We start from the raw sequence: 23105 nt of genomic DNA on the forward strand, positions 1-23105 counted from the left end.
TCCAAATGTATACCTTTTTTATGGTAAATTTGGAAATATCTGGAAATTGTAAAAAAGTAGAGGATCATAAATACCTCTTTTAGAACATTTCCTACATTAACTAAATTGTGCACAGATATGTGTAAAACGTAGCTCACTGAAATTTTTTGCAGTAATTTTAGATTCTTTACAAAATTTTTTTACAAAATTTTTTTTGTAAAGAATCTATAAAGCATCAATAAATATATCTATCAGAATTCTTGTCAGAAACAGATTGCCCATTCAATTTGATGAAGGAACAATTTAAATATGTGTTGGCAAGGTGTCGGCAAGGCATAGGGGAAATGGTGCTAGAAACAACAGGAACGGTTATCATCTCTGTGCCTAAAGGGGAAAGAGATAGAGGGTCCTCAGAAGACAAGAAGAGAGGGCCACCTTCACAGGAGCTAGGACCTTTGGTCAAGGGAGGTAGCCAGTGCAAGACAAACCTTAAGAGAGGGAAGGGTGACTCTTCCCCTTCTCTCCAATGTGTTGCTGGTGCTTTCTTGTGGTTCAACCAAACTGAAAGTCAAAGGGTAAGGGAGTCTGTTGATGTGGTCCATGCATGCCAGCCTCCCAGGACACAGAAGAAGGTGAAGAAGGGTGGCAAATAAATCTGGAAAAGCAAATAGAAGTTATCTACACTTGATGTAAATTACAATGTAACTTGAATTATTCCATTAAAATAAATCAGTGTATTTAGAGTAAAAAAGGCCATTAGCTGAACAGGATGAAAGCGTCGGGTAGTTAGGTGGGTGCATTCATAAACAGTAGATGTACGATAGATGGATGGTATAAACATATATGTGTTCTATCTATATCCAAACTCACAGATACAGGATATAACCATTCCTCTATCTGTATATGTGAATATGAATATAACATGAAATATGTTTGAGAAAATGTATGCCAAACTATTAACTGTGTTACTTCTAGGGAGTTGTTGTGTATGGGCACTGGAGAGAATGAAAGTCTTTTATGTTTTATAGTTGTGTGACTTTAAATTTTATCATGAAAACCCATTACTTTTATCATTATTTTTTAAACACATAGTTAAAAGAAGATAACCTAGGACATGAGGAGAAAAAATAAGAAAGCCATGATCACTAGGATCATGCAAAATTTCAGTAAGAAGATATTCTATTATCTAATTTAACTTTTATATGGGCTTACTAATCTTGCAGATGAGAGAAATGGGGTGGCAAAATATTTCGCATTTTCTCAGGTTATCACTGAGGACAAGCTGAAGAAATGTGTTTGAGTTGATCATACACCTAGGAATGTTTGAATCCCAAACCTGAGTGACATGTTTGATGGTGTGCTCTGTCTTCTGCCCTGTTTCAATCACTTTTATATCAATGACATATCAAGTTATTAAATGACATGGTGGCTCAGACACTGTACTGAGCAAGATATGTGATCTAGTGACTGAATGAAGAGCTAAAAACGTCCTGACAAACAGAACAACAGACCAATAAAATAATGTATCATCTGATGTAAATGTAAGGTCCCAAACTTGAAAGAAAACAGAATTACTCATATATATCCAGGATCCAGTAAAGATCGCTTACTAGCGGCATGTGTTTAACTTGAATCAGTTCAGTAAGTGTCAACAGTATGATATGGCTCGTTGCAAAACTCAACGATTGACATCACCTTCATAAAATAATAGTGGCCAGGAGGCTAATCAGATTATACTAAGAATTTTAAAATAAGTGGAGTACGCTCAAAGAAGAACACTAATGCTGATAGCAGAGTTTTAAAATCATACCTTATGGACCCTGGTTAGAAGATTCGTCTTTATGTTACCCTGAATAGACCACCTGATGAAGAGCACAGTAGCTGGATCTGATGTAGAAGACTTGAGTCTTTTTATGTGGCCCTACAGTTAAGGCCAATGAGTCATGGATGCACAGGGAGAGACTCCCCAACTCAATACAAGGTAGACATATCTGACAGAATATTCTGACCAGAATGGACTGCCTTAGAAGTAATGAGCTTTTGGAAAATAATTTATAAATGAGACTCAAGCAACTGACACCCATCAGATGCCTTCAACCCTAGGATTCTGTGGTCCCATATACTTCCCATTTTTTCATAGTCGAAAATATGACTTCCTCTGGTCTCCAAGTCAGCACATTGATGTTAAGTTTATATTATTCTGGTTTTTATCTTCACCATATGATGAGCACCTCAGATGTAAGGGAAATTTATAATAAAAGGACCAGTTTACTGGGCTGTTGAATTTCTGTTAACCTGCAGGTAAAATCACTTCCAGTTTTCAAACTTCCTCCTCAACTCTCCCTTCTATACATACCTAATTTTCTATCTGTAAATATCCCTGCTTGTTTTTTATGCAACTTTTATCTTTTTCTCCTCTGGTGTCTCACTTTAAAGCCTTATGTTTCTGGAGCTAGTTACCTCCTCTGATTTGCCAAGTTTTACTTCTGAACTTCTCTTTCACTAAGCTGTGATTGACACTCCACTCTGGGACATTTCCCCTCTCACTAGCAATGCCATCTATTCTCTTTTCATTATAGATCACCTGAGAGAATATGTAGTTCAATCTTTTCAACTTTTAAATCTCTTCTTTTATTACTATCTTTAAGTTTTATTCATTTATTCCCCTTTAAAAAACATTTTTCTATATGATCTGTGCACTTGTTATCATTTTACCAAAAATGTGTTGTAATTATGAAGTATTATTTTTTAATGTAAAATATTTTATTGTATCTGAGACATATGGCTAGTTTATGTCCCCAACCATGCTTTTTCTGTATGTTTTTCACTACTACCAAGCTGTCTTTCCATGGAGAAGAGATATTCAACTCACTGATATTTAAGAACTATTAGAAAAGATACACTGCAAAACTCTATAGCTTTGCTCTAATAATTCAAGTATAATCATTCAAGGAAAGATGGTACAATCCAGTGGAAAACAATCTTACTCTTGGCCAGTCGAACATATGGAGATTCCAGAAGAATGTACAATGATTCATATATTTGTTCAACTCATATGCTTCAAGCCATAAGGCGTTTGTGGGATGGGTGTTGCATGGGGTGTCCAAAGTGACTTTTCAAGTTTAAATAATTTGTTCTGATCTCCTGAGCAGACTTAGGGTCAACATTTTAGACTCTCAGGATACATCCCTGTGGGCAATAAGGAAAACGTTTCCTTTTTTTAAGGATTCCTTTCTCCAGGACACCAAAGACTTATGAACTCTGGTTGTTCTAGATATAGAGGTTGTCAGTAGTTTGATTCAACACCAAAACAACATTTACTTCTTGACACACCCTCCTTATTAGATGCAGAAAGAATCATTCTCCCAATGTTGCTTTGAAATATTAAATGAGTTGAGTATCTTCAGTATGTGCTTGGGCCTCAGAAAGACAGAAAGGGAGGTGAGAAAGGAAACAAAATAGGTTTGACATAGCAATAATACATATGATTTTCTACAGTTCTCAAATTAAATATCTGGAGAGCAGTTTGATACATGCACTTGATATTTCACTAAAATCAAACCTTGAACATATAATGAGATTACCTTGAAAATAAATGTTAGAAATTTTAACAGATAAAATGCATCAAAATAAAGATTCTAACATCTAATAGAGTAAGGCTGGGAGACATACTTGGCTGTGATGGTGGAGACCAGATGATGAGGAAAGATTATGGCCATGAAGGGACTCACCTCAGTGCTCAGAGTTTGGTGGGCTAGTGAGCATCCCCAAAAGATGCCCTTTTCCTTCTTGTCTCTGAATTTTTCTTCCTTGAAAGTAGCTATCATAGTGTATTTACCAGCAAGTTAAGATTTACCTTCAAAGTTATTGGAAAGGTGGCATTTCTACTTCAGAAAAATAACAAAAACACTATAAACCAAAACTCTACCTCAGCTTGTTTGTAAGCTTTCATGCTATATCATTTTTGTTGGTTTAGAGTTGTTTGTGATCATTATCCAACAGAGAACTTTACAGCATATTAGTTTTTTTGTTTGTTTGTTTTTTAAACATCTTTATTGGAGTATAATTGCTTTACAATGGTGTGTTAGTTTCTGCTTTATAACAAAGTGAATCAGCTATACATATATCCCCATATCTCTTCCCTCTTGCATCTCCCTCCCTCCCACCCTCCCTATCCCACCCCTCTAGGTGGTCACAAAGCACCGAGCTGATCTCCCTGTGCTATGCGGCTGCTTCCCACTAGCTATCTATTTTACGTTTGGTAGTGTATGTATGTCCATGCCACTCTCTCACTTTGTCACAGCTTACCCTTCCCCCGCCCCATATCCTCAAGTCCATTCTCTAGTAGGTCTGTGTCCTTATTCCTGTCTTACTCCTGGGTTCTTCATGACCTTTTTTTTTTTTTCTTAATGGAAGTTTTGCTGAGTATGGGGACCTACAAATAAAGCCCAGTGAAGACTTGATAATAAAATGAATATGCATAATGTCTGGCATTTTTCACAGAACTAAAACAAGAAAAATTTTAAATTTGTATGGAAACACAAAAGACCCAGAAAAACTAAAACAGTCTTGAGAAAGAAAAACGGAACTGGAGGAATCAGATTCCCTGACTTCAGACTATACTACAAAGCTACAGTAATCAAAACAGTATGGTACTGGCACAAAAACAGACATGTAGATCAATGAAACAGGATAGAAAGCTCTGAAATAAACTCACTCACATATGATCTATTAATCTATGACAAAGGAGGTAAGACTATACAATGGAGGAAAGACAGTCTCTTCAATAAGTGTTGCTGGGAAAACTGGACAGCTACATGTAAAAGAATAACATTAGAACATTCTCTAACTACATATAGAAAAATAAACCCAAAATGGATTAAAAACCTAAATGTAAGAGCAGATACTATAAAAGTCCTAGAGGAAAACATAGGCAGAACACTCTTTGACATACATTGCAGCAATATTTTTTTAGATCTGTCTCCTAGAGTAATGGAAATAAAAACAAAAATAAATGGGACCTAATTAAAGTTAAAAGCTTCTGTACAGCAAAGGAAACAATAAACAAAAAGAAGAGACAACCTAGGGACTGGGAGAAAACACTTGCAAATGATGTTACCAACAAGGGATTGATTTTCAAAATATACAAACAGCTCATACAGCTTAATACAAACAAACAAACAAACAAAAAAAACCAATCAAAAAAATGGGGAGAAAACCTAAATAGGCTTTTCTGCAAAGAAGACATGCAGATGGCCAAACAGGCACATGAAAATATGTTCAATATTGGTAATCACTGGAGAAATGCAAACCTAAACTACAATGAGGTATCCCCTCACACTAGTCAGAATGGCCAACATCAAAAAGTCTACAAACAATAAATGCTGTGGAGAAAAAGGAACCATCCCCCCTACATGGTTGGTGGGAATGTAAATTGGTACAGCCACTATGGAGAACAGTATGGCTGTTCCTTAAAAAAAAAAAAAAATAGGGCTACCATATGATCCTGCAATCCCACTCCTGGGCATATATTCCGAGAAAACTCTAATTCAAAAAGATACATGCCTGCCGTGGAAGGCAGAAGTGGAGCCAGTGGGTAGAAGGGACAGGGAGGCCGACTTTTCCTCGCATCCCTGTAAGGACAAGCTTGTCAGCGGCTAAGCATCCACTGGCTGCAAGAATTAGAGGTTCTGCGGGGAGTACCTCCGGCCATGCCTGCAGGTGCCAATCCCCCCTGTGCCCACGGTGCCGCCTGCCCTTCCACCCCAAGAAAGTGGACAAGGCCGCCCACGTGGAGAAGCAGCTTTCGTCCTACAAGGCACCCTGCGGGGCTGCAGTAAGAAGGTGACGCTGGCCGGGTGCACGTTGCCTCCTGCCTGAAGGTCCAGGAGCAGATGGCTAACTGTCCCAAGCTCGTCCCTGTGGTGCCCACATCCCAGCCCATCCCTAGCGCTGTCCCCAACAGGTCCACCTTCGCCTGCCCTTACTGTGGCACCAGCAGCCTGGACCAGCAGGAGCTGGTAAAGCACTGCATGGACAACCACCGCAGCGACCCCAACCGCGTGGTGTGTCCCATCTGCTCAGCCATGGCCTGGGGCGACCCAAGCTACCAGAGCGCCAACTTCCTGCAGCACACCTGCTTCCCCGGCACAAGTTCTCCTACGACAACCTTTGTGGACTACAGCATCGATGAGGAGGCCGCCTTCCAGGCCCTCCCTGGCCCTGTCTCTCTCTGAGAACTGAAGGCACGGCCACTGGCCCAGGCCTCCTGCCTCAAGGGACCGGCCCCGCCAGCTCCTGTGGCCCAGGCCTGCCTGCGAAGGCGCCTTGAGGGCCAGGTGGAGCCTCACTGCTGAAGGAGGAGAGGCCACGTCCCCGTCGTCGACACCAGGCTCTTCGGTGCCTTCGGGCTGAGCAGGTGGCCTCGGGGGGGGGCCGGCACTGGGACGGAGTGTGGCCGCTGTCCTGTGTCCTCAAAGCCACGATGGTCCTCCCTGCAGAGAGGACCCTTCAGGGCCCTGCCACGTCCACAGGCCCCGGCACTGAGCAGGGAGCGCGGAGAGGGCCCCGGCCCAGCACCTGGCAACGCTTCCCCCTTGCGTGCTCGGTACTGGCTTTTGTGATACCTAGAGGTTCCACACTCTTCTATATTATCCGATGTGATGACCTTTTCACATTTTCTAGAGCAAAGACAGAGCAGTTACCCTTCATATTGCAATATCTGTGTTTGACTAGGAATAATAGTATTTTTATGGAACATTTACAAAATTATATTTAAAAAAAAAAAAAAACGAACCGTTGTGGGATTGGTAGGGGGAGGAGAGGAGAGACAGGGCAATCGCTGTGTGCGGGGACCGAGGTCGCCACGTCCCCAGGTCACCTCGCCGTTCCCCAGGGTCACTGTGATAATAACGGGAAGAAATCCCAACGCCTGTCCACTTGCAGTGGCTCTGTGTCTGCTCCTGGCCTCCCGCCTGGGTCTTGGCCTCGGCCCTGCTGTCACTGTTCCAAAGCTGACCACCTCCCACCCCCGGCAGGGCCACCCCCAGCAGTGGCAGAGCGCAGGGGCCGGGGCAGTGACCAGGCAGTTCAGAAGATGCTCATCGGCACCCTCGTTTGGTTCATGGCATAAATTATTGCTGTCTTTAAAAACAATTTAAATAAAATGTCTCGAAGCATTAAAAAAAAAAATACATGCACCCCAATATTCATTGCAGCACTTTTACAATAGCCAAGACATGGAAGCAACTTAAATGAGCATCTACAGATGAATGGATAAAGAAGATGTGATATATATATATATATATATATATATATATATATATATACAATGGAATATTACTCAGCAATAAAAAAAAATGAAATCAGGCCATTTGCAGCAACGTGGATGGATCTAGAGATTATCATACTAAGTGAAGTAAGTCAGACAGAGAAAGACAAATATATCACTTATACGTGGAATCTTAAAAACTGATAAAAATGAACTTATTTACAAAACAGAAATAGACTCACAGACATAGGAAACCAACTTATGGTTACCAGAGGGGAAAAGGTGAGAGGGATAAATTAAGAGTTTGGGGTTAACATATACATACTACTATGTATAAAAGGAAAACAACCTACTGTATAGCACAGACAACTATACTCAGTGTCTTGTAATAACCTATAATGAAAAGAATCTGAAAAAGAATATGTGTGTGTGTGTGTGTGTGTGTGTGTGTGTGTGTGTGTGTGAACTGAATCACTTTGCTGTACACCTGAAGCTAGCATAACATTGTAAATTATACTCCAATAAAAAATGGATAAGAAATGAATATGCATAATGTCTTTATGTTCTCCAAAGTCTTTCTCTCGGCATGCTTTTTTAACTAAACAAGCATTAAAAAGAGTTTTCCCGGGAAAGTTAATTAAACAGAGACCATGATTTCAGTATTTAGAAATTATTTGATAATTTAAAATATTTTAAAGTTAGTTATGTCAAAAGTAATACTTTTATTCATAAATTATTCTAAGTAGGGGGAAGTATTTCCCAACACATGCTGAGAAGTTAACATCTGGAGGGAAGACTTCTAAATTTGAAATTACATCTACACATATTATGCCCTTGATCACACACATTCAGGAGCTTCTCAGGATAAAGTTCACATTTTGGTGAATGATCTTATAGTCTTAATTGCCACTACTTTCTTGTATCCCATTTGTCTCCCGACAGATTGCTGCTGCAATTACTACACACTTTCCTATCAGGTTTTTGCACATTCCTGCTTTCGACATTACTAATAGATGTTTCCCTGTCTGGATTATCTTCACTTCCTGCTGCCACCCTCAGTTTCGAACTTTCCTACAAATCTCAGTTCAAATCACACTTCCTGCTTGAAGCCTTCCTAGATCCTGGGTAAGCATATGTGATATCTACTTTTTGGAATCAGCACATTTATAGCCTATGTCACTGATTTTACCTTATAAACATATTATTTTTAGCCTGTCTTGAATTTCTGACTTTACTTTTTCTTATTTTGTATCGTATCTTCCAAGCAAAGCTGTGTGTTCCACAGGGTTCCACATAACTTATGGCGCTACATAATTTATAGTCTTCTATGAAACCCTGGAGGAGCCATCACAGTATTATTATGTAGGAGATGTTTAATAAATATCAACATTAAGCCAATGGATGGATTTCTCTGAGAGAAAAAAATATATAGTATTGTCAAGTTTTATAGGAATAAATTTAAATATACACTATAGTATTATAAAAATACACAAAGACTGCCCAAATGAGAACAGAGGTTATTTATGCAGACTTGCTTTAGCAAAGTCACTATTACTTCATTTGGCAGAGATTCAAAGGCAGACAGGTAACAGAATTGAAAACGTTGTATAGTGGAAAAAATGAGAGAAGTTTTTAGAAATGCTTTTATTGGAGGTTGCTGGCAAGGGAAGTTGAAGGTGGGCTAACTAGAAAGGAGGAATCCTATTTGGATTTCTCTGGCTAGTTCTGAATTGGAAGTGGGGGAGAAGGATTACAAAAATTGGGGGAGCTAACAATTGCTGACCAAGTTCTAACCCTTTGGAGCCAATTGCTACAGAGCTTGTGGTTTGGATTCCGTGGCTGGTTGCTGCACAGGTTGTGGGTCGGAATTTTATTGTTATATGTGGTTGATATATTTAGTCTCAGTAAAATAATAGCTAACATGTTTATAATACATTATCATGTCCCTAGCATTGTACAGACCCTCTTTCATTTGGTCCTTATGACAGCTCTGTAGGCCCAACAGATATAAACACTCAAATTTTACCAAAAAGAAGACTGAGGCTTGGAGAAGCAAACCATCTTGCCCAATGTATCCAATCTAGTCAAAGGAAGTGCTTCCATTTGGACTCACATATTCTGAATCTAAATTCAGGTTTAAGAGGAAATAATTGTAAATACTTATGGATCTGACCAGGCTGGTACAAATGAGAAGAATAAAAACCCAGGGAAATTCCATAAAATTGCTGAAAGTTAGGAGGATAGTATCTTGAAAATCTAAAGGATATCTGGAGAAAATGAAGCGTCATTCAGAACGTAAGTGGAATTCTGAGAATATTTGGAAGGAGGAGACTAAGTGATAGCTAAAGATTAAATATTTCTAACGGGTGACTAGAAGGGAAGGAAGCATCAGCTTTTCCATTTGGAATTTCAGTTCGTTTCTATCAACGTGGATGTATCATCTACAGTGGGCAACTCTGTGCCCTCTGGGTGTTTGCAGTATAATAGGAGGGAGACACTTGGAAAAGGGGTGTTTCAGCGCACTCTTCCAACTTGATGTAAGAAGTGTGTTAGAATTTTAGGGATATGCAGAGAGAAGAAAGGGGTAAGGCAGGGGCTTACTATTTATCAAAGTGCTGTTTACCAAAGTCCAGTTAGCAGAAACAGTGCCCGAAGTAGGAAGAGTTGCAGAGAGGCAGCAAAGTGATTTAGTTACTAGCTGATCCTGCTGCTAGTAATTACTTCCTTAAGGCTGGAGAGGAAATGAGAGAGATATAAATGCTTGTGAAAATAACAAGTGGGCAGGCTTCCATGGTGGCGCAGTGGTTGAGAGTCCGCCTGCTGATTGCAGGGGACACGGGTTCGTGCCCCCGGTTCCGGAAGATCCCACATGCCGCGGAGCGGCTGGGCCCGTGAGCCGTGGCCGCTGAGCCTGCACGTCCGGAGCCTGTGCTCCGCAATGGGAGAGGCCACAACGGTGAGAGGCCCGCGTACCGCAAATAATAATAATAAAAGAACAAGTGGGCTTTTACACCAGCCTGGCTGGGGACGCAAGGAGCAAGCACATTTATTTTAGGATTAATCAAAATTATATTCGCTTTGCTTCCTTGCATCATGGGTCAGCTGCCACCTCCTTTACGAGATGTCCCCTAATTACTCTCTCCCTCTCTACCTCCACAAGATGTATGCATGTTTTTCTTAGAATTTGACCATAACTGTTTACCAATACAGGCAAGTATAATGATAACGATGGTGTCATTACCATCAACGCCATATTCATTCCTGCTCTAATACGTCCTTTTCATCTTCTTATCAAATAACAAGCCTGTCACACTCCAAAATTTGGTCATTACTATAACTTATGGAAATAACAAAAGCCAGGCAGCTTTTTATACAGCTAATTCCTCCCCATCCAAAAGAATTCCGTTTTCTTAACTGTAAGGAAATTCTCTAAAAGCCCCTTACACAATTCCTGCACCACACTGATAGCTGTCTTTCCTATAGATTCTTGACCTGTGGCTCCAGGTGGTGTGTCCCTTCCCAAACCCCAAATTCCAGGGAGCAGTCAGTCTTTCTTGGTACATGTCAGGATGCTCATAATCTAAAAGTGGCTGCTCTGAGACAAATGGCTTACAGACTCCAGGCCGGGGGTGGGGGGGTGACAGGGACTTTTCACATTAGTGCAACACCATCTCTACAGTTCTTACATCAACACATTCTCTGCCCACAAAATACCAAGTGAAGTGGGTATTTGGGGGGCTTAGTGGCTTCATTTCATCAAAAAGAAAGTTAAGCTGAAACCACTAGACCAGAATAATATATCAAGTAGAAACATTTCAGTTTTAGTTACCACTCGCATTCCCACTTGGTTTCCAGAGCACGGTTATCTGAGGGGATGGCTTTCAGTTATCCGGGCACCCAAGGCAGAAGACCAATTTGCACATTAGGACCACTGCAGACCTCCATCAGAGTAAAGTTAGAAAGGTGGAAAGCACAACATACAAGTTAGCTAATAGATGCCTCTAACTGTGCTCTGGAAATCAAGTCTTTCTCCATGTTCCTACTCAGTTGAGCAACCAGACGATAACAGGGAAGATAATTTAGTTCAACCCTGTTGATGTGCCATCTGGAGAGGGACACATTCAGTGAAGCCATGACCCATCAGGATAAATGGAAAGACATGGCTTCAAGAATAGGATTCTTTGGTGTGGATATGCAGCAGTTCTGTTGTGTTTCCTTCACAGACATCACATTCCTTACAGCTTTAAGACACACAAGTATGGTTCCCTTTCTTTAATGTGCTTCTCAGTAAGAAAATATCAGTAGAATACAAACTTTTCTAACTAAGACGACATCCACTTCCCATGACTAATCACACCCCACCCCTTCCTGCAGCAGGAATCTTTTGTTCTGTTACTATTGCTGCAACTGCTATACCAAGATCAGCTGCCCACCCCCTCATTGATTATACTGGTTAATTCTTATCTGAATCCTGAAGGTGAGGGGTTATTATTCCCATTTTGCAGGTTGGGGAGGAGAAGCTGAGGCAGCCTCACAGTGGTGAAGTCATCTGCCCCCAGGTTCCCAATGTCTGTAGTGGAGTCTAGATGCCCCTCTTATAAGCCCTACATCCATACCTCTGTGTCAGGCTGCCTCTTACTACATACTTAGTGACATCTAGATACTCGTGTTTTATAAAGAATTATGGTTGCTTAGAACTAAGGTAAAGATATGTTTTAAAAGATTGCTTCTGCTCTTCAAGCTATGGAAATGCAGATTTCTTAGGATGGAGAGAATCCTTTTTATTGTCTGTTTGTTTTGGGGTACCACATCTTCTGGATGTCTTTAAGGCAAGTGGGCTTTGCTTCACCAACTGACTTCCTCAGGTGCATTTACTAGGTGTGTGTGGTTGAAAAAACATCAGTCAAATCGTGGGCAATTACATTTTTAAGGCATCACTGCATACAAAAGTTTAAACAAAAATTCTGTAAAAAAGACTTCCAGATGAAAATATGTACAGCTTTTAATGTTAGAAAGACAGTACTGGAAAAGATTCGTGTGGCTGAAAGTTCAGTCAAATACTCAGGAATTTCTTTTTCTAAGACAGAATTATATACAAGGGTTTAAACAAAAAATTATTCTGAAAATAAGAATGAATACTGCATGAAAATAAGAACAGCTTTAACTGTTAGAAAAAGAATATTGCAGAAAATGTTGTAACTAAACAGTAGTTCATTAACTGATTATGTGGGAAACTTTAAAGAAAAGTTTCCAGAGCAGTAAGAGACTTACTATTTTCTTTTTTTAAGTCTGATATATTCTTCTTGCATGTCGGTGAGGCAGGTAAAAGACTATGTTCTTTCGCGTTGTCATCTTTCTTCTGGGACAAATTGATAAAGGTATTTGAATTAACTTTTATCCTCTTTATCAATTTTTCAGAATCATTAATATAAACTCACATAGAATTTCTGAGACATCTGATCCTTTTCATTTCTCTATTCATAGCTGCTGCAATGGTAAGTGTATTACCTTGCAGAGGACAGAACTTTAACATTGATGAAATGCATTATCCAGTTGTAAAGCCTACTAAATTGAAAATCAACTACGAAAATGGACTATGGTTAATTAGGGTCAAAAAAGTTAAACAATTGAGAGAAGGCTATTCCAGGTAGAAGATGATTAAATCCATGGTTTGGAGAGGCAGTTATTCACCTTATATACTGTAATACATGTTAGACTCTATGGTGCCCCTTCCATCAATAAACTGATTTTGAAATGAACAAAAAGATATCTCACCCACAGGAAAGATTTCGTGGAAGAGGTGGCATTTGAGATGTTGCCTTGCAGATGAGTAGGATTCAATAAAGAGGGACGATGCTATGTGAATGTTTCATTAATGCTGAATTAAAGTTCTAGAGAAAAAGGAAGCAGATTAGTACCAAATCAGTGAATCACTTTTGCCAAGGAATCTAGTAATCAGCATAGAAGGGTCAATCTAGCAGCATGGTTAAGCCAGACCAGTGAAAACAGGGGGGGCAGAAAAACCAGTTTCTAGTAAAGAAACTGACCGTTAGTTTCAAGTGAGAAGAAATAATGCCTAGAAAGAGAGCAGAGATATGGAAATGAAATGGCAAAGGCTGCTGCTATAGAATGTTTGTAGGAAGTCCCGTGATGGCAGGAAGAAGGACTGGTTGGTCGTCTCTGTAGTTCAGCCTTGAGTTTTATGTCTGGAACTTAGCAGGGACTGATTATGTTTTGAAGGAATGAATGATTGGATGACTAAGCTGAAAGCAGAATGTATATGCTTTATAATCTATTTTATGATGTACCTATTGGAGTTTGAATATGAGTTAGGCTTACCCTGACATTAACAGAAGTATTAATTTAGGAGAAGGAGACAATTTCAGGGAAAGGGGATGTGTTCATTTTGGACAGGTTAGGTTAAAAAAATCCAACGGGATATCCAGGTGGAGGTGTCTAACAGAGAGTTGAAAATATATTTGTTACTAAGAAAAGAGTATGTTTGTTGAAATAAATGAATGACTCATCTTCCAAAAAGTGATGATTTTTTATTATTTAGATATGAGACTCTGTTTTTTCCTTATCTTGATTACTGTAAATTAAATTTTCCGCTTGAATTTTTCTACCCCCTTTTTTTTTTTTTTTTTGCGGTACGCGGGCCTCTCACTGCTGTGGCCTCTCCCGTTGCGGAGCACAGGCTCCGGACGCGCAGGCCCAGCGGCCAAGGCTCACAGGCCCAGCCGCTCCGCGGCATGTGGGATCCTCCTGGACCGGGGCACGAGCCTGTGTCCCCTGCATCGGCAGGCGGACTTTAAACCACTGCGCCACCAGGGAAGCCCTTTCTACCCTTTTCACTCTCATTCTGTTCAGGTTATCTATTGCTGCATAGCAAACGACCTCAAAACGGTGGCTCAGATGTCAACCTCAACCATTCAGTTATTTATACTCTAAGGAAATTAAAAGAGAGGCTAAAAAAAAAAAAAGAGGTCAAAGACAAACAATCCCAAGATTACACTGAGAGATTATTAAAGTGACAATATGTCATAATGTCATAGAGTAGAATAAAAATAGATTTTAGAGTTGAACTTTACTGAATCTCTTGGTATATATATATATATATATATATATATATATATATATATATATATATATATATGCCCTGTAGCCATTTATTTAAGCAAGGGAAGGATGACAAGGTTACTATGTTCTTAATAAAATATGTTTTATGGTCAAGTTTTCTTGAAACTTTTAATGGAGTTAAATTCTGAGGTTTTATTTAAAGATACTGTAAATGTTTTTCAAGCTATTAGCTAACAACACTATAATCTCTATGTGAAAATTGTAAGGGTCCATTATTGTACTGGAGAAGAATAGTTCTTTATTGCTTTTAACTGCTGCGCCTTCCCTCAAATAGCAGGCTGTCAAGAACCTTTCTAGTGTAATTGCAATTGTGAGTAATGGCACCGCCTACCACCTGTAGTTTTCTGTTTCTTATCTGGTCTGTGTTCCAAAAACATGTAAGAAAAGCGTCTTTGGAATTTCATGGTAAAAAGAATCTAGAAGTTTCTGAACATGCTTGATCCTAATGGCTAAAAATAAGACCTAATATGTTCAAGTTCTACTTTGGGGCCAGTGTTTAAAAATGCACATGTCTCATGTTATCTGATTCTTATCTCAATCCTATAAGATAGGCTTGGATAGGTCCTTCTCATATAAGGAAGAATTCTGTGTGAAGTCTTTTTTTCTTTATGAATCCTCCCTCAAAAATGGATAGAACAACTATATAGACAAACAAATAAGTAAAACATCCATGGACAACGTCTGCTACACAATATGATAAGAAATTCTCATGAACCCGAAATATGAATGGGAGAGGACCAACCACTATTAGCAACTGGATCCATATGATACTAGAGACTGTGCGTTGGAATGCAGCAAAAAAAAAAAAACAAAAAAAACATGACCCAACGTGAGCAATGGTAGTTTAGATTGGACAATCTATGAACAGAGGTGGAAACTGGGAGGGGACTTTGCAGGCTCCAATTCTAAAGAGAGGGGAAAGGGTCTGCAGGAAGACCTAATGATGTTGGCGGGTCTGGACCCTTCCAACTCACAGAACTAGCCGAATGGAGCTACTTGCAATTCATGGTCCTATACTGAAGAGAAAGTACTGGGAGGAGAATTCAAGTTGAGGTTGTTAGCTTGATTTACGTCTCTAAAATAATTAAACACAAGATCCATGAGCTCTCATTTGGATTATTGCCCTGGGCCCTGCAAATGTCAGTGGTGGGCCTCGTCCTGAATATTAAGCATGACGCTACTCTCTGCCTTCATGGTGGGGGTGTCAAGAAATTGCAGTACAGGTGTTCTTCCGAAAACCAGGGGATGTGGAGTCTAGGCTGTACCAGAAAATGCATTCTACTTAGCTGATCTGAGTTTGAGAACATAGAAAAATGTCAATTTTTTCTAACTGTATAAGTATAGGTCATATTTGGGTGGGTTTTATTTTTCAAAAAGTAGAAAAAGAAACTTCTTTTCAAAAAATTCCATAGTTTGTCTCATATTTTTTACAAGGCTTTAAAGATATGCAGAGAGATAAAAATGTGATGCAATGATATTTTGCCATAATGTGAAGAATTTTCTTTGTAGTTTCCCATAAAGTGGACCTCATATCATGAGGAAAGTGATTCTTGACCATATCCTCTTCTTTCTGCACATACACACGGATGCAGTTTAAAATCTTCTTATTTATAAGTTAAATTCATTTTCAAGCCATAGTTGTGATGGAACTTTATTTTTTCACTTTCCCAAAGAGGATTCATTTGTTCAGTAAGAAAAAAAGAAGGTATTTTAGCATAGAATTTTAAAATTGTCTTCACTATTTTAATTAAAAATACATGACAGAAAAAATATTTAAAAATCATCTAGTGAGTAAGTGTCCAGGCTAGGAGCTGGTGTCTTTAATTACTGGGCTCTGGTTGAGCCTCCCAAAGTATGTGATTCTAACACAGGATGGCTTTTCTCACATATTTAGTTTTAAAGATTTGTCCTGAAGGGCAGAACCTCTAGGAGACTCTGTTAGTTTCCTAGGGCTGCCATAACATATTACCATGTACTTTATGGCTTAAGACAATAGAAATTTATTCTCTCACAGTTCTGGAAGCCAAAAATCTGAAACTAAAGTGTTAGTAGGTTGCACTCCCTCTGAAGGCTCTAGGGGAGAATCTTTCCTCACCTCTTCCAGCTTCTGGTGGCCCAAGCATTCCTTGACTTGTGGCAACAGCATTTCAATTTCTGCCTCCATCTTCACTTCTCTTTTTCTGTGTGTGTGTCTCGGTGTCCTTTCTTCCTATAAAGATACCTGTCATTGGATTAAGATCTAGGATGATCTTATCTCCAGATTCTTAATTTAATTATATCTACAAATAAAGTCATATTGGGAGGTTGTGGGTGACTTATCTTCCATAACCCATTATGGAAGCTGATCTATAGATAAGTAAGAAATGTTTTTTCGTATACTTAAAAATCTATTAGTGAGAAAAATTATACTGTCTTCTTTCAATATCATAATTAAAAACATAAAAACTTATCAACCCATGATATTTAATAAAAGGAGACATTTACATCTTGAGTTGATTCCTAGTCACAGTATAAGTAAATACAATTTTATTAGCATGAAACAAATTTTGTTTTAGAGAAAATTGATACTTCAGAACTGTGAAAATCAGTTTCTTATACTGGGATATTGAGGGGATAATCTTGTACCCTAAAAATAAAAGCAAAGTCAGAAAATGTCAGAGGTATTTTTATAAAAGAATCTAGTTTAATGTTTTCATACTGGGTCATAGCTATATTATTATTATTATTAAATGTTTTTGCATTTTTCTCATTTGGGTTCAGTCAATTGTGAGATCAGTGACTTGTGAATATGAAATACAACCAGGGAACTTTAAAATAAGTGGAAATTTTCTATAATATAAAAAGGAAATTGAAGAGAAAAAACTGTTCCCTTCAATTTGAGGATCCTTTTTTATATTTTCCAAATAGGAAATCTAAACAAAAATTATCAACTTATGAATAAAAGGAAGACATCTCATTCCTAATGTGATGAGGCAGAAGAAAACTTTAAATAAAAGAGTAACAGAAAGGAGAGAATTATTGCATGTGTTATTTTTGTCTTTAAGAGAGCATAGAGTCTTCAAGTGCAAAAGAGTAAGAGGAGGGGGAAAGAAAGAGGGAAAAGTATGGAGGTAGGAAGAGAGAGAGAGAGACAGAGAGACAGAAAGACAGAAAGAGAGCAGAGAGATGGGGCAGGAACGTGGGAGAATGCTTTCCGTCACTTTCAGCAATGTTATGTTTGCTGCTCCTCTTGTAGCCTAGTAGGAAATACTTGTGTTTCTCCTCCCCAGGAAGGAAAACTAGCTAAAAGGGATGAAGGCAGTAAAGGCTAGAACACAGAATTGGTGAGTGTCATTTGTTTGTAAGTCTGACTACCCTCCTTTTTGATTCTTTCTCCACCAATAAGTTCCACATCATCAAAATCTTACCCTATCTCATAGAACTTTTTGCATGTAAACTCTAGGAATTAACCTTTTGGAAAGAGAATATTGGGAACCTTGTGCTCTTTCTCAGAGCTGGCTCTTAAAGTGTCTAATAATCTACTTTCACAAAGACACAGATGCTCAACTAACATTTTATCTCTACCCCCATTTTCCAGTCCCCTGCAATGAGAAGGGACCATGCAACTAGTCGTGGTCAATGAGATGTGAGCTGAAGCAATAAGTGTCATTTCTTATCCGAGGCAGGAAAAAAAGCCCTCATGATTCTCCAGTTCTGTTCTTATGCCTTGAGGGTAAGAAGAAAAGTCACGTATTATTAATAGCAGAGCTACAAGTTTTAAACAGCCTGGATTTCTGAGTCACCACATTTAGTTTGTACACTGCAGAGTTCTAAGGCCCTACAGTACATTTTACATGAGTGAAAAATAAGCTTTATATTTCAAGTCATCAAGATTTGGGGATGGAATATAGCCACAGTATAAACCTATCTTAATATGTCTAATATTTCTAAGCTGTTTGGGATTTGCTGAAGTTAGCCCTTAATAGACGTGAATCAAAATCGAAAGCTACAAGGTAGGTAGCCATTAGATAAATTTGCTTTTTAAAAACTGCACTCTCTTTGATGCTTTTTGATATTTTAGTTACTGTTAAAAAGAAAAATATTCTTGTGATTCTGGGCATGGTTATATTAGTAATAATTATATCCAATTTTACTAACAGGAAGGTGTGTGATTGCAAATTCCTCTTATACTTTTCTTAACCCTCGTTAAGTGACTTTCTGCCACTTTTTAGAAGTTGTCTGGGAAAGAATAGAAATCATAAATTTCTTGATATCAAAATTTTCTTCTGGATATTTATAAATACTATATAATAAACTTCATAATCTGGCATGGCTGGATGGTATTTTTAGCACAACCAAAATTTAAACTCACATAAAAGTTTTTTTAACTTTGATGAACCTAATAGGATGGATTTGGGAAAATCACCAAAGCCCTGACCCAACCATAAAAAATCATTCTCCTTTTTCATGGGATTATATGAGAATTATAGACTATGGTCATTGTTTCTAAGCCCTGTGGGCCATTTAAGTGACTGAGCCCCTTCTTTAATAAATTTTTGTATCTGCATTGAAATATTACCCGTTAGATATCTGGATAGAAAAGGGACATATGACCCACACCTACCCACTTCTAACCAGTGAAGATTACTAGTATTTACCAAAATCACTTGCAACCCTAAGGTCTTTCGGGCATTAAACTGTAAATGTACCTCAAAGCAATAACAACTACTTGTTGTACAGGCTCTCTTAGTAAATACTGGTAACCTACACTGGTTAAAAATAAGTAGGTCAGAGCTGTATATACTTTTCCTTCCAAGATCTCTTGGTTAGATGAATATATATCTCAGAGTAAATTCTCCCAAGCAGGAAGAACAGTCTGTCCTATAGGTAATGGAAGTCCCTCACTCCTATACACCCCTTATAATACAGTTAAATTAGCATATACACAATTTAACACTGTTTTCAAGAAGTTATATTATCAAATAGGCAGGTGCCAATTTTAAAGGGCATCCCCTGCTGCTTCGTGTAGACATTATGAACAGGAATCAGGGTGACGTGTGGGAGGAGACTATCCCTTTGCTTCTAGAATTCTTCTAGAGCCCCCAGCATCTTTTTTTCTACTGATGACATATTACAAGGACTGGAACAATATACACTTGTATTATAATCCCAGAAGTTAAGGTCTGTTGCAGGATTTTCTTTTTGCTGTAAATGTCAGGAAAAAGTAACCATCTCAAGCCTTTTAGACTAAGCCATGAATTAAATTAAAAAGTCAACAGCTAACTGTACTTATGCACATTTCCATGCCTTCAAATGTACAAATAAATGTCATTCTAAAAAAGTGTTTTATTCATTTAAATGAGAAGTGAATGGAAGCTTTTGGAGACATGAGGACTTCTTATTCCAACCAAAAACGTTATTTTTGAAAGATAAAAGGAAAATCAGTAAATCCATCATGTGGGCTCTAAAAGTGCCTCAAAAGCTACATTCCCCTGCCAGGTGGATGACTGACCCACTACTGACTGTATCTATGGATTGACCTCTTTTGCAGGAGAATTAAGGCAATATGGTACTAAAATGAATAATTAGATCTTAATTAAGCTCCTGGGCTGGTAATTAGTAGGCACTAGTGGTGGCGTGCTCTTCATTATAAACAGGCAGGTGCACGTTCATTTATTTTGGTTGTCTAGTGCTTTTTGCAGAAAGACGGGGTAAATAACCTGGGGAAATTAGTAGCCTTTTTGACTTTGCCTACCTCAATTCAGCAAGTGACTTTTACTGTTTAATTTCAGTTGAGGTCAGAATACTGAGGGTGATTTTAAAGATCAAGGAGAGAAAATTTTCATACAGAATATTTAACAAAAGAATAAACCCAACAAACTTTATCCTATTGCTATCCCCGTTTCTAATTTACTCCTGCCTCGCCCCTGCCTCCACCCTGTACACAAACAACTGATAGCTCCAGCTCATTATAACCTGAGCTTCCCTTTCCCTTTAAGCTTTCATTGCCTAAGAAGTGAAAGATGATCTGAGACCACTGAGAAACAAGGAAAGCGCCATAAATAGGAGCATATGTTTTGTAGCATGACCTGGTCCTGCTATGGAAAAGGAGGTTCTTGGTAGATGCAAGTCTCAACAAAAAAAGAATCTTTCTCCTGATGTGTTCTCTCACAAGAATGGAAGATTTCACTCCCTTTTAACAGGCTGTCTATGAATACTCTTTAAAGACAAAATCATAGTGCTTTTAATTAAAGTCCTTTCAGTTTCCTTCCCAAACTGCCTCTGTTGCTTTTCCTATTGCCTGATGGATCACAGTTTATTAAAAGGATTCTGTCTACAAAGGATGAGAGAATTATAAGGCTACTTCAGGGCCTGTTTCTGGAGGGGGCAAGAATGTCATAAACTAGTATCTTTCTTCTATTATAACTTGATTCTACACTTCAACTTGAGTCTCCTTGAATCAACAATAATAAAATAAACAGACTTCTACATTCTGAAGGAAATCATTCCAGTTAAGTTTTCTGAAAGGTGAATAAAATTATAGCTAGAATATATTGTGCAAGCATTATATATACATATATGTAAATATATATCTGTATAGATACATAGCTATTAATAATTACCTAGTAAAGTAAGTTATAACCAACAGTTGATTTTGAAAACATGATAAAATATAAACAATATAATAATAAAAGAATAAGAGCTAACATTTTTGAACTGATACATATAAACCAACTACAATTTTGGGTGCTTTATATGCATAGTTTCATTTAAACTTCAAAATAATGCAATTAGTGGATATTTTTACTATCTTAGTCTTACAGGTGAGGGAACAAGACACAGAAAAGTTAATTAATTATGTAGAATAGGGTTTAATAAATACTTGTTTTTGATTGATCGAATTAACTCTTTACCAAACAGGTTTATTTAAGCATGTACTTATATATTTATATTCTATTTTAAGTGTACATTTACATTATATATTACTTATGTTTTATATATTTATATATTAATATATACTTACATATTATGTTATATATTTCTCTATATCTAATCAGATCTCTAGTTGCTAAATAGTTAATTCAATCAATGAACAATTAGTATTTATTAAATTCTATTCTACAGAGTTAACCTTGCTGTGCCTTTGTGCCTACATAGTTAACCTTGCTGTGCCTATACACACACACACACACACACTAAGTAGAGAATATATAAAGATATATATAAATATTTATATATACATACTAAGGAGAGGGAGAGAATTCTCATGTCCACGAGTGTCTTGCATTTTACACGTCTTGCAAGTTTGCCCCTTTTAATTCTGAACTCTTTTCTTTTCAAGGATGTCTGTATAGTAAACAGCCTTTGACGGTAGAAATAGTGTCTTTGTCTGGACCAAAGGTAGGCTGGCTTATAGCCTTGGAAGATAAAGATAGTGTTATCCTCCAGAGCAGAGGACTAGCATGCCGTCCATTATGAAAGATTCATATTCGCTAAGCTCAGGGTTCCTCTCCTGTAAGGCAGTCCGTCGTGTGTGCCAGTATTACCTCAGACTCTTCACATCATTGTGGAAATTAAATATCATGCCGATACTCTCACTACTGATATTGGTACAAATAAGTCCTGTTGCCTCTGACCCACGTGTCTTGTGTCTTTTGCCAGCATCAATAAAACTAAGAGGCTAACTTATTAGCTTACAAATGAGGTAAACCCTCAGACCCTTCATAGGCTCTTTCCTGCTTTCTGGTACACAGATATATTGTGCCTCCTTTCTCATCTTTCTTAAGGTTCCAAAAGTAGCAAAATTCACTTACTGATACTTTTATCACTTTTTAAAAATCCCTACCAAACAGTGGAAAGGGCAAATAGAGGGGAACATAAGAGGGAAATATAACAAACAAAGGGCTCAAGAAATGACATCTTGGTCTAACAGAGACACACAGACTCTGTGACTCTGCTTTGGGTGTCTTCCTCTGTATTACACGCTCTGGGAGCATGTAGGACTGACTAATCTGCTAACAAGACCCATCTTCCCCTGAAAAGCTCATCTATCCCACCTTCCTTCTCTAATAAGGCCCTGAATATTTCCCCCATTAAGCATAAGCTGCCAGCATGGATCTAATATGGTGACAGGAAAACAGCTCTTTAAAAGAGCTATTTTGTTGAACCACAGCAGTTCCCTGGAAACCAAGTAATAAATGCCACTCTTTTTTTTTCGGCTAATGAAACTGATCTCCTTCTTAAACCCTGTCTTTCATAATCCTAGATTTATTAGAAAAGTGATACTTCTAACAGCAATTGCTCTTTTTAGGTTTGTAACTATAATAACAGGTGTCTTCTATGATCGTGTAAAGATTATTTTACTTGCACCAAAGCATCACTGTGATTTTTAAGGGTGGTAATATTTAAAGTTAATATACATAAGTCTATCTAGCTCTAGGAAACAGACCTTTAAAGCATTTAGGAAAATTCTATAGTAACTTGCATGTTTTTTATTTAGACCTGAGACAACTGGTTTATTTTGGGTTTGTCTGTATGGGTTGATTTAACTGTTTTAATTAAAGGCCAGTGCTCAAGGTTTCTGTACCCTCTGCTCACCTCAGATTTTCACTGACTTGTGAAACAGTCTCATCTTTTTCTGGAGGTTTGGGTAAAATGTGTCTTTGCTGTGTTAGCAAAGGTAACATAGGTTGTTCTAACAAACCAACCTCCGCATTTCAGTGCCCTAAAACAATAA

The 23105-nt window shown here is 38.2% G+C and overlaps 1 pseudogene; it reads left to right on the forward strand.

Annotated features, from left to right (window-relative positions):
- Positions 1-323: 323 nt before the first annotated feature.
- On the forward strand, positions 324-6222 carry LOC116763329 (annotated as a pseudogene).
- Positions 6223-23105: the final 16883 nt, after the last annotated feature.

This window comes from Phocoena sinus, chromosome 12 (assembly GCF_008692025.1).
Source record: "Phocoena sinus isolate mPhoSin1 chromosome 12, mPhoSin1.pri, whole genome shotgun sequence".
NCBI classification, from domain to species: domain Eukaryota; kingdom Metazoa; phylum Chordata; class Mammalia; order Artiodactyla; family Phocoenidae; genus Phocoena; species Phocoena sinus.